The sequence below is a fragment of the Medicago sativa genome, chromosome 2 (assembly GCF_051527215.1).
Source record: "Medicago sativa cultivar Bolivia chromosome 2, Bolivia_mono, whole genome shotgun sequence".
Classification (NCBI taxonomy): Eukaryota; Viridiplantae; Streptophyta; class Magnoliopsida; order Fabales; family Fabaceae; genus Medicago; species Medicago sativa.
In genome coordinates, this window is record NC_140750.1 from 63,304,314 (window position 1) to 63,318,081 (window position 13,768).

Genomic DNA, 13,768 nt, shown 5'->3' on the forward strand with positions numbered 1-13,768 from the left:
TGCGAATCAAGCGAGGATTCCAGTTCGTTCAATTCACAGGTAACAACATTTTCTCTCTATTTCTCTGTGTTGTTGTGATTTTGTATGAAAGTTCTTGCTTAGATCTAGCCAGTTTGCGTACGTATTTCTCAAAGATACCTTCAGATTCGAATGTAGGAGGAGAAGATAATCATTTTCGTACAAAAAAATTGTTGAAATTAACAAGTTTTGTTTTCCGGTGTGGCGGCGCCTCCGGCGGCCACCGCACCGGAAAACTGCTCAGGTCACCTCCTACCTTCGTCCTGGCGAGTTCTGCAGTAAGAGTGAGAGGGAGAGAAACTTAGAGAGAGAAGTTAGGGTTTGGAATGGTTCAAGAAACCGGTTCAAGGCCTTATATAGGCCTGTGAACCGGTGCAACCCGCTTCCAACCCGCTCCAGTGGCCTCTTAAGGCCCAGTCTGCCTTGTTTTTACACGTGTTGCTGCTCACACCCCCCTTTTTTGTGTATTCTTGATAAGTTTCTTACTAGATACACCCCTGCCTTGCTTTTAGATTCTTGCAAAAAATTCTATAAAAATTTCTAAGTCTTTTTTGATGCATATGTAATGTTTGTGTAGTGGTTTTGCATGAGAAAATTGATAAAAAAGAATGTGTATTAAAATCTTGCCTATGTGATATATTTGTGTCAAATTTGTGAAGAGCTTTGAACATTTTTGAGCTTAAAAGTCCTTTAAAAATTCCTAAAAATTTCCTATGTGTTCTTAATCATTTTTTTTGATATTTTTGTGATATTGTCATATATTGAATCTTGGTTAAAAAAGTGTGTGATATCTTCTTGTCAATTGTTTTCTATTTTTTTTGTTAAAAATTGTGAAAGTTTATATGTTTTTGTGTCTAAAAATGCTTTAAAGATTCTAAAAAGTTCATACACATTTCTTGATAACTTTGTGGTGTTCTTGTGATAATTTTGCATATTAAAAATTGGTGAACATAATGTGGCTAATTTTCCTACTATTTTGTGGTATTTTGTGCTAAAAATGAATGAAACTTTGCTTGATTTCAATCCCAATTGCTTGATGAACATTTGTGACCTATGCCACTTGATTTGAGGGGGTTTTAGCTGCTGTTTGTGTTTAATTTTGTTGCATAATTGTGAATCTTGGTAGGTTACTTAGCTTACAAGTTAGTTGTGTAGTTAAATAATGCAAGTATGCTTAAAATTTGTTTTAAAATGCCAAGTAAATCATGTTGCCTTAATTCCCATTCCAAGACTTGTTTCTAAACCTTTAAAATGCATTGGAATGTGAGAATTATAGGTCATATGGTTCTTGCATTCTATGAATAAATTTTAGACATATTTGCACTCATTTTGCCTTTATTTTCTATCCCTTATGTTCTAGTGTTTCTCTTGCTTTATTTCCTTTGATATTACCTTATACTACTAACCTTTTCATTTCATGTTTCATATTCATCATAAGCATTCCCACTTCATCTCCCTCTTCATCTAATTTCTTGCACTTTAGGTTTCAATTTCATGCCAAGTTTAAAATGTAAATACTTAGGAGTTTTGTAATATTTTACCTTCATGTCATTTCAATTTCTTGGCAAAGAGGCCATAGAATGTATCTAGGGTATGATGTAAAGGACAATGGACTCTAAAGATGTACACCGACACAAGCACCGACACATGCACACACACCACTATAGCTAGAATATGCATGTTTAGATGTATGCTTAGGATTGTACGTTTAGATGAATGCCTAGGACTTATACTTAGAGAAAACCAATTTTCCAAACAAATGTGAACAACTTCACTCAAATCTTTTTACAATAAACCTTGGGGTCAAAACCCCATTGATTTTCCTTTTCATTTTCTTAATCAAATTTCAACAAATTTTAATCATACTTTGACTTGTTTTTGCAAATAACAAATCGAACCCCACTCTTTTCTAAATCTCATGCCCTTGAGGCCTCTTTCTATTCTCCAAAATCCATTTTCAAACTTAAAATCAACCAACAAAAACAAAAACATTTTTGAGAGAGAACTACGGTGGATTTGATCCCTTAAACGGGTACGTAGGCAAGGAACAAAATTCCTTCAATTCAACTAAAATAAAAATCCAAAAACATTCTTCTCCCTCCAATTCTTCACTTAGAATACCTTTTAGGCTTAAATATCATTTCGAAATAGCATTTAAAAATAAAGCGCGCGCGTAGAAATTAAAGACGATTCCTATAGGATACTATAGTCGTTATGGGTGCCTAACACCTTCCCGTAGCGAAAACAACTCCCGGACCTCGATTCTCAAGGGTTTTGCTTACTTTTTCCCTTCCCAAGAAAAAAATAAGATATCACCGGTTTGAAAGGTTCAAACGTAATCAATGTTTGACACCCGAAAACCAAGATAAAACACTCTTGTATTACTATAGATATAAAAAGAGGTAAACTCAAAATTTATCCAAGAAAAAAAAAACTTTATAAATCATATGTATTTTTCAGGTGAATAATTACGCAACAAAAATTTGTCCATAAGATATATTTCAAAAGTTTGATATCTTCAAAATGTAAATTACATGTGAGATCACGAGAAAATATATATATCTAACATGTAATATTTATGAGATAATAATCTTGAAGAATTTGTGCTTACCTTGTAATCCAAGCCATATAGAAGAAAATCATAACCAAACTTTGATCAATACGGAGACAATCTTGTAAATTTCAATCCATATAATATAAATATGATCATATCAATAAAATCTTTGATCACGTAGTAATTTCTCAACTGATCTAAGTTCATACTAAAGAAATCGTACGACCTTGACATGTATCATATCAATAGTAATCTTTACTAAATCAATTACCATAATTATGATATTAGTTATATAATACAAATAGTATGAACCATTCACTTCTGGGAATGACGTTCAATGTGACCTTTCACCATTTTGATCAAAAATCACTCACTATTCAGTTACAAATGCGAGTAATTTTTCAAAAATATTTTTGAAGATATTCACTCATTTTGCTACTTCAGGAGCATATTCGAAGTGGTATAAAAACATGTATTGTCTCACATTTTCCTCCTTTTTTTTATGATCAAATAGATCTTATAAATTTTTGTTCTGTTATGATTTAAATGTGTAGTTCTTCAAGAACTTAACATCAAATTTACATAAACGGTGACCAAGAAAAATCACTTTTTTTTATGGCCCACAAGGGTGTTTGATACTATGGTATTAGTTCTTCAGGAACTATGTCACGAATCTTCATGAACAATGATTGAGATGATTCATTCCTTAAGTAGTCCTTCAGGGATGCTTCCAATGACATGTTTATTTTAGTTCTTCAAGAACTATATCATAAATGTTCATAACCAATGATCTTTGAAAAATCATTCTTTAAGTAATCCTTCAAGGATGTGCTAATAATAAACAATTGTAATTCTTTGGGATTAAATCATAAATGATATTAATAAACAATTATAATTCTTTGAGAAATCTTTCATATATGGTTTAATATTAAAAAAAATTATTTCTTCAAAAATATGTCCACAAGGATCAAGAACCAAGCAATAGTAATAATAATAATAATTACAATAATAAAATCTTAATTATGAAAATGAAGACCTAATTAATGATGTGATCTCATATTTAAAGACAAGTCTTATTACAAATTCAAATGTTTTAGAAGCATATCAAGAGAATTACAATCAAAATCACGACAAAACATATCAATTATTTACTTCTTGTCACGTTGATTAAAAAAACCCACATATATTTCTATTTTAAAGTTTGCTTATATGCTTTTAAAATTTGCTTCTCATTACAAGCACACAAATTAATATTTCAAAAACAGGAATATTATCTCTTAACAAATTAACAAGGCAATTAATCACATTAAGACAAATTAATTTATCTTGTAATGTCAATTAATTACATTAAAACGAATTAATATGGCATTTTTCTTTCGAATAATGATTGTTATGCAAATAAAAGCAAAACAAAGAAAACTTGTCACATATTTCTATTTTAAAATTGCAAGGCATGTAATCAAGAAACCAATTTCTCTCCTAAAGAACCAATAAGTAAAAGAGGGAAATTAAATCTGGGTGGAGTTCATCATCACAATTGGAAACATGATAGTAATAAACTGTAATGTATATATTTGCTCTGGGCAAATACATAAAATCAATTTTTCTTGTTACTTATTGTAAAAACAAATTGAGTTCAAGTTCTACACAATCATATCAATTCTTTTGACAATCTTTTAGAGATGCTTCACTATTGAATTGAATTCTTCCAGAATTCACTCAGAATAATATTGAGTTCTTCAGAAACTTTATAATATATCTCAATATGCGATAAATTCTTATGCCTTCAAAAAAAAAATCAATCCTTGTGCAATCCTTCAAGGATGCATGGACGTTGAATTCTGCAGGAATTCATGGTGGAAAAAATAGTTTCTTTTAAGTTCTTTAAGAACTATATACTAAATCAAATCTTGATAAAAAAATAATATAAATCTAATCAATTCATTTGTGCAATCCTTCAAGGATGCACCGTAAAAATTGTGTTTCTAAGCAATCCTTCAGGGATGCTATACCTTTGAATTCACCTGGAATTCATTGAAAAAAAAATTGAGTTTTTAAGTAATCCTTCAGGGATACAACACCTTTGAATTCATCAGGAATTCATTGGAAAACAATTTGAGTTTTTAAGCAATCCTTCAGGGATGCGTTCCTTTTAGAATATAGTTCTTCGGGAGCTATATTATAGATGTAATCAATCTTTTATGCAATCCTTCAGGGATGCATGAATGTTTAATGAAAAACAAACAAACACTATATAATTTGTATAATAACAATAATATGTATCTATAAGGCATTGATTCCAAATTGATGGAATTGCAACAATAGCCTATAATCATCGATACAAAATTACAACTTATTATAATAGATTAAGAAGAACTATTCACCTTCTTAGTTGATTAGAGCGTGCTGATAACGTGTTATGAAACTAAGTAAATAGAAACAATAATAGAGAGAAGGAGAAGAAGAGAGAATAGAGAGAAGTATTATTATTCTCTGATGTAGTTGAGAATGTTACAAATGAGCTCTATTTATAGGGAAATAGAATAGCTTATGGACTAAGCCCAATGATCTAGTAGTATAGCTCATTAACCCATTTACTATTTGGACATCCACTATAATATTTATAACAAAATTAAAATTTTAAAATTGTAAGAAAAGAGTCAAAAGTTTAATTCTATTTTATTTTAAGGAAATAAATCAAATCACTTTTATTACCAAATACACGAAATCTCTTTATAATATCCAACATTTACTAATATTTATCACTTCTCTAAAACATTTACTATTTATTTGTACCAATAATTAAAGGGACCTCCCTTTGGTTGAATTTTTTCTTTTAATTTTACTCTTCATTTAAATTATCAATTAAAAACTTAATTAAATTTTATTAAAATAAAAACTATCCACAGCAATAGGAAGAACAATTAACAACTATATGAATATACAAAAAATCTTATTTTGACCTTAAGGTCTTGTTGCCATTCTGTAGCATCAACATCCATTGTTAGCTCTTCTCCAATTTCAGCCAGCTGGAGTAACTTGAACTTGTCCTTTTCTATTGCCTTTTATTGCCATGTGTTTAATTTTGTACTCTGAATTGTTTTTCTATCTATTTCCCAATCTCATAAACGTTCACATCACATTTTTAGTATGTCTCTTGTTTGGTCTTTATTCATTTTTGTATAACACACGTTATCTTTGGAAGAGAGGCATACCCAGGGAAGGGTTGGGTTACAATTGTTTTTTTTTTTTTTCCTTCTTTTTGTGTAAACTTGGCTGTAGATGAGACTATGCTGAACTTGGAATACACCTCTAAGTACCACCAATCAAGTTGTACTTGTCCCTTTCCTTATGTAACATATGCTCTTTTATGATTATGAATGCAAGATGGTAAGAATATTAGAGTGTACTCACCAAACCCGTACATTCCATAATATTAACAATGGGTCAAACTCATGGCTTAGGGAGTGTATGTTGGAATTTGTAACAGTTAACCATAGATTTAGATACAACACTACAACATTTTTGATCTTAGGCAACACTCAAAATGCGTTGTTGTAAACAAGAAAACCGTCCCTAAATCCATAGGCGACGGTTATGCAACGCTTATGAAAGCGTCCCATATACGCCCGTGGCCTATTCTAAAAGCGACGGTTTTTGTGTTTTAGGCCACAGTCGCGTAAAACCGTTGTTTAAAGGACAGAAGAGCAGCGGTTTCTTCGGAGTCATGAGCGACGGTTTCACAGTCTTCAAGGGACGGTTATTCAAACTTTCAAGGGACGGTTATTCAAATTTTCTAGGGACAGTTTTTTTCACTGTTGTTGATTTGATCAAACTTTCTAGGGACGGTTATTCGATTTTTTCTAGGGACGGTTTTTTTCACTGTTGTTGATTTAATCAAACTTTCTAGGGACGGTTATTCGATTTTTTCTAGGGACGGTTTTTTTCATTGTTGTTGATTTGATCAAACTTTTCTAGGGACGGCTATTCAAGCTTTCTAGGGACGGTTATTCAAACTTTTCTAGTTATAAATACATAGTAGATTATTGACTGTTTTTGCAATGCTTTTTTGTTAAATTGAAGTTATATGAATGATAGTTTTAGATATGTTGATATATATATATATATATATATATATATATATAATAACTACTCAAGATTTTGAATGATAAGAACTTCAATAAAATAGGTAATAGTCTTGCATCATAATATTACATGCGTGATAATATCCAAAACATATACGAATTGAAAGTAACATATGTGTTTGCTTCAAAAAAACCAAAAAGTATTGGTTTATACACACATTGTTCATAGTTTAGTAGTAGCTGGAGATTATAAAATCTAAACATGCAAATAACATCATCCCTCTTGATCTTCATTTCCAGGATGATCTTCGTCATCAGGTTGGCCTTCCTCGCCAGTTGGATGAATTTCCTGCATTTATAAGAAAGTTTCTTAGTCCTAGTGATATTATTGATTATAACCAAGCACAAGGTGTATTGATTACAACCAAGCACAAGGTGTGCAAGCAGCAAGAAATATCTCTTAAATTTCCTGCATTTTTAAGATTTCTAATATTTCTGTCCCTTCTAACATAGTCGGTGCAGATCTAAGTTCCTTTTTTCCATTAAAAGATTTTCTATTTTCTCTCCAAGCATGGTCCATTGGCAAAAATGTACGGTGATCCATATAGCACATCTTTCGACTGTGTTTCAAATAGGTTGAAGAAGTGTTGTTGTTACAACATGGACATGCCAACTTCCCTTTTGTGCTCCAACCAGACAACATGGCATACGCGGGAAAATCACTAATTGTCCATAACAAAGCAGCACGCATTTGAAACATTTGATTTTTTGAGGCATCATATGTTTCTACTCCAGATTCCCATAACACTTTCAACTCCTCAATTAATGGTTGAAGGTACACATCAATATTTTTTCCTGGTGATTGTGGCCCAGGAATTAGTAATGACAACATCATAAATTCAGGCTTCATGCACAACCAGGGAGGAAGATTGTATGCTACTGTCACAACAGGCCATGTACTATGTGATATACTCATAGTTCTAAAGGGGTTGAATCCATCACTAGTCAAGCCAAGTCTTACATTACGTGATTCAGAAGCAAAGTCTGTATGAAGCCTGTCAAAGTCCTTCCACGCCTGGCCATCAGCAGGGTGCCTTAAGCACCCATCTTTAGTGCGATCATCTTTATGCCACCTCATTGAATCAGCTGTCTTTGAACACATAAACAACCTTTGAAGCCTAGGAATCAAGGGAAAGTGTCTCAGAATTTTTTCAGCAACTTTATGATCATTTTTGGGTTGCTCGGACTCACAATCCACTAGAGGGTATTCTTTCCACCGAGAAGCTTTGCAAAATCTACAAAAATTGTCATCCTTGTGTTCTCTCCAAAATAGCATGCAATCATTGGGGCAAGCATCAATCTTTTCATAATCAAGACCAATGTCCTTAATCATGGCCTTTGTTTTGTTAAAAGAATTGGGAATGTTAAGATCAGGCATTGCTTCTTTCAATAACTCTAAGAGAGAAGTGAACGATGCATTGCTCCACCCATGAAGACACTTCAATAAGTACATCCGAATAATGAAGGATAAGGTAGAGAAATTTTCGCATCCTGTGTACAATGGTTGTTTTGACTCGTCCATTAACTTGTAGAATTTCTTAGCATCCCCATTAGGTCCCTTGTTAACTCCATCGGTTTCTACAAAATTTCTAAATGTGTCAAACAATAAGCCATCAATGTCATCATGTGAGTCTTCTTGAACTTCCATGGGATCATCAATTTTTGTCAACCTTGATCTTCGCTCCCCATGGTATACCCAAATTTTGTAGCCTTCAACAAATCCATAGGCTACTAAATGATCAAAAACCACTCTTCTTTTTTCATACCAAGTGTTTTTACACTTGGCACAAGGGCATAGAATTTCCCTCCCTTCTGGCTTTCCTTTAGTAAAGGCAAAATCTAAGAAAGATACAACACCTTTCTTATATTCACGACTAAGCCTTGGTAGCTTAGTCCACTCTTTGTCCATCACTACCAATCTAATACAGTGTAATACAAAGTAAGAATTTGCATACAATAAAATGTTATCCACACACTTAACATCACAAGTTAAACACTCAATCATGTGCTAAATACGACAACATATATATACACAAGATAAGTTACATTTGCAAGCTGGATGAACTTAACATATTTTTTGGATATAAAAACACAAGTATTTATAGGGAAGTAAGTGAAGTGACAGTCTCACAAATCAGAATTCACCAACATATAATTTTTTTAGATGCAGTGGCCTTGTTAACCTTCCCTCCCATATTTTAGTTCTACATGAATCATATTTTCAATGGTTGATGATATAATTGTTAACCATAAGACCATTCTATATCTATGAAACACGGATACGAACACAGACACTAACACGCCGACACCGTTAATACTTTAAGAAAATCATGTGTAACATGTCCAACACCGGGACACGGCTTATTCGAAGAGTGTTTGTGTTTCATAGTTATATATCCATTTATTTTATATAGTCCATTTGTACAAGAAAATTTATCTCTAGCTATCTATGGCACACAGAACCTATGCACCCAACACTATATGTTTAACTTCAAACATTTATCCATTTATTGTATTAGTCTAGTAGCAACGTAAGTCTACTTACTTATTTACCATTCAGGGGTTAACTTGGGATTTTATCGTTAAAGATAAAGTTTGAAAAACTATGACTCACAATAATCTTATATGACCCACTTGTTTTACAGCTAACAGCCATACACAGTTCAGCATTCATATAAAGCAGCCACATGCACTATCTAATGCTAGTTTTTACTTAAGTATAGATACTACTAGACACTAGTATGTAGATAAAACTTGATAGCTTCCAGATCTTAAAAAAATGAAAAGCATAAAAACTTGAAAGCTTCTGGATCTTAAAAAACTAATAAGTCAACCTTATCTCTTAAAGGATTACACGTTTTTTTGATGGAGCTTTGGTGGGTAGTTAACTTTAAACAACACTATATGTTTTTAATTCTTCCTTCTAGAAAAAAGAAAATCTAAATTAAATATTTGTATAAAGTAGAAACATATTACAGAATATGACTTTATACAAAGCAATTAATAAAAAATAAAGTTGTTCCTAGCACTAAATTTACTCAGTTCATAGACTTGACATATATTTTCATTGGATTAATGTTGGTCTAATAAACACACAATGAATATACTTCCTACCATATACACGGAATGGAAACTAAAAACAATATCAATTCATCAAGAACAAATTTCTTGCTACTGTGTTAACAGTACCCAATCAGGGATAAACTAAAATCTAAGTGTGATTATCAATTACCTTGTACATAAAAATCATATAGCCAAAACCCTCATCTGCTATTTATTCAAAAATAATTTCTCTCTAGCTATATTTGACACACACAACCTATGTACCCAGATGACTTTTACCCCAAATTTTAATAAGCTAAATAAGAAGGGTACAGTAGTTTCACGTTTTCAACCAAACAAAACCCAAATTACTAGCTTGAAATAACCCCCAAATCTGGTCATTCATGTTCTCAAAAAAGTGTACAACGGGATTCATAGACTTAATAAGAAAAAAGAATACAAAAAAAAAAAAAAATCCCCAAATCTTAATAAGCTGAAAAATCAATCCATTACCACAAATGACTTTAACCCTAAATAGTTAGTATATCAAACAATTAGTAAAACAAAGGATAGGGTAAGATTGAACTCACTTGAGATGAATGATTGACTCAGAAAATGAGATGAATGAGCAAAGCTATCGAACTGAACAAGATGAGTACGAAATGAACGAAATAAGTACACGCTTGAACAGGAAAACGATTAAGTAGGAATGGCTAAAAAAATGAGATTGAGATGAGATGAGAACGGTGGGTGATTCTAGTTTCTTCATCTTTCTTCTTCTTCTGGTATGTGTTGTTCAACAAACACAAATGGGTCTTTCTAGCTTCTTTTTCTTCTTTTATCTTTATTCTTTTAATAATTTTTTATTATAAATATATTAATAAAATAAATAAAATTATTTGGTTCTTTTCAATTGAGCGGGATAGTTCCCGCGGGCTGAATATTTTGTCCTTTAGGGACAACATTTAACCGTTGGTAAGAAGAATAAATTCACCATTGCCTATACATGGTTCTAGGCGCGGTTTTATGACGGTAGGTATAAACAATAAGTACGGTGTTGAAATGCGTCGCCTAAACATGGTTTTAGGGGCGGTTTTATGACTATTGGTAATTATGTATGCAACACGACAAATACTGCTGCCTATTCTATGTTATTGGGACGGTTTTTGAGAGTTGCAAAAAAAAGGGTTGCTTAAAGTCAAAAATGTTGTAGTGCAAGTTATAGTATATTTACAATATCAACAACAAAGATATAATTGAATCATAAACTGCATACCTTTTAAAATTTAATAGATCGATCATTAAGGGAGAGAACGGTATATGTGAGGAATTACCCACGTTGTCGTCTAGGTTTTTCAGATATTTTTGGATATTGCAAAACCGCATCATAATCCAAGTACAAATTGTTTGGATTTGTTTGAGTTAGATATTTTTATATTCTTTGATATGACGTATACAAAATCAATGTATATTCCAATCAAAGTAAAATATACAAGAGGTTTTCTGATGCGACATAGTTACTTTAGTTCACCACGGAGGTAGTTTGCCGCGAGATTACAGTAAGCTTACGACGAGGTTTTAGAGAGAACTCGATAGAAGAGTTGGTAAAAGTGGTGAAAATGTGTAGCCTGTCCTTGTTGTTGCGTGTAGCCATCTTTATATAACAGAGGTCATTTGTAACTATCTTTGTGAAACCCGACAAAGAATGAGGGAGTTCGTTGGAGATCAAGCCAACGATCCTAATCGAAAGAGACATGCTTCTGTGCAGCTAAGCTCATGCGAGGTTGTTAGTTCAAAAGCAGATGAGGATGAGGGGTTATTGGGTCATTGTGTGTTGGGCTGGCGACATGGGTTGGGACTCAGTCTGAAACAATCTTTTATATAGAACAAATTGATTGAATAAAGAAGAACAAAAACACATTAAATTCGACAAGAAAATGAGCAGAAATATTATTTTAATCTCCTTGTATGGGAGAGAGGAATTAGGTTCCGACCTTTTACCAGAAGCTATCGTTCTTTCATGTAGTCATCATGTTTTTATTCTGAATCGCATACTTCACTTCTCATCCCATTTTTCTTTTTTAAAAAGGCAAAATGAAATATATTAACTTATAAAGTTCATATCTAGCACAAGGAGTGCAAATGCAATGATAGAAATCAAAAGTATCTGGAACCAATTATAGACAACAAATCGGAAGAGGATTAGCCAAACGAAGCTAGCTAGGTGACGAAACTCAAACACATAATAGGATCACGCTACCAACTATGATGATCAAAATTTAAATCTACATGTTTCGCTTTCAATCACCAAAAAGATAAAAGCTTTACTTTGTCAAATAATTGGTACAATGAACTCTCCTTATTATGAAAAATACGACAATTCATTTGCTTTCAGATAACCCAAAAGCAAGATAACTATATGATATGAATTGAATTCCAAACATTTTGGAGAATCCTTCTAAATTTCCAAGTTGAATAAGATGATCTTCAACATGCAACAAGTTTAAAGATAAAAAAACCTAACCATTGTCGCACCAAATACCATAAGCTCCTAAAGAAATCACAACCCACAAAGAAATTATTGACACTTTCCTCCATCCTACAACCACTTATACACATATTAGTATTAGACATAATGATTCCTCGATGAGCCAATTTGTCCCTAGTAGGTAACCTAATTAATAACAAGCAGCGAGCAAAAAGAAAAACTTTGAATGGTACCTATTTGTTCCCAATAATGTAGGTAGTCTCAGCACGGTCGATCTCCTCCATATTTGACAGCACATGGTAAACACAGCTTACTATGTAACCTTTAGCCGGATCATTTAGTCAGCATCACCTATCTTCCACACCCTCTTGCAAAAAATAGTTATGTAAAAATAGCTATGAAAATCATAGTTCTAAAGGTGAGGCAAACTAATGTGATTATTTGCTCTTATTTTGATTGTATCAAATGCATATTTTGATAACTAAGATCAAACAATCATATGTACAATTCATACTTAAAACTTAGAATTTTTTGAAAACCATAGTAACAAGAAAAAATTAGGATTTGTGAAAAATCTATCATTGTGATGTTTTTCCCACAACCGCAAGATAAAGGATGTCTACTCCATAGGTCATTATAGACAACGCAACAAATGGTTATTTCTCAAAACCTCTCAAATGCCAAAAGGGTAACTGACATTTTCTCAAATGTCATGGCCATTGTGTGAAAATATGTAGACTATGGTGTTATAAAATTTCCCCATGCTTGGACCCTTCATTGGCCTCGAGCTATTGCTCAGGTAGGAAGAACTAGGAACAGGCGGACATCAAGATCAAATAACAGAACGTCAAGTACATGAAAAAGTAGTAGGAAAGGTTAAAACCAAGGTATCGCCAACTTTGGTTTCATGTTAGAGTCTTAAGCTCCTCCAAGTCATAAAATCTCATCAATTGGGCTCTCATGTCATATGATCACTCAAGTACAATTCAGGTGATTTTGATTCCACTAAATTTTCATAAAAGTTCATGTTCTATTATAAGATTAAATATGGAAATGGAAAAATATTGCAAGTTAGGATAAGTAAAACAAATCATATTTTTTCAAACGGAAAGAAATATAAACTTGGTTCTTACCATGATATTGTGATTATCTAAATTTAAAATGTGCATGGTGTTTCTGACAATATTATATTGATTGAGACAGAAGCTTGCTTTAATTATTGCTATGGCAAAGTGCCGTGTCCAAATGACGATCGAGATTGTAGTATTACTTGTGTAAATGTGAAGTATCCTAAGAGTGGCTATCGTGGTTGGTCTTGTCTGCATTGTTGCGAGGGATAATTTTACATTCTCAGTGTTTTTATCATATGTTTTGAACCAGACATTTCTTCGCAAAAAGTATAGTACACAGTCAGCACAGCATTTCTTTTGCTCTATTGCAATGTAATAATGCTGGGACTGCTACGTACTCTTATAAGAAAAACATCAAGCCAAATTGAAATTATTTGCATTTGTAAGCTAT

The 13,768-nt window shown here is 32.5% G+C and overlaps 1 pseudogene; it reads right to left on the reverse strand.

Annotated features, from left to right (window-relative positions):
* Positions 1-7,161: 7,161 nt before the first annotated feature.
* LOC146949569 (uncharacterized) lies at positions 7,162-8,672 on the reverse strand (annotated as a pseudogene).
* Between the last annotated feature and the right edge of the window lie 5,096 nt (positions 8,673-13,768).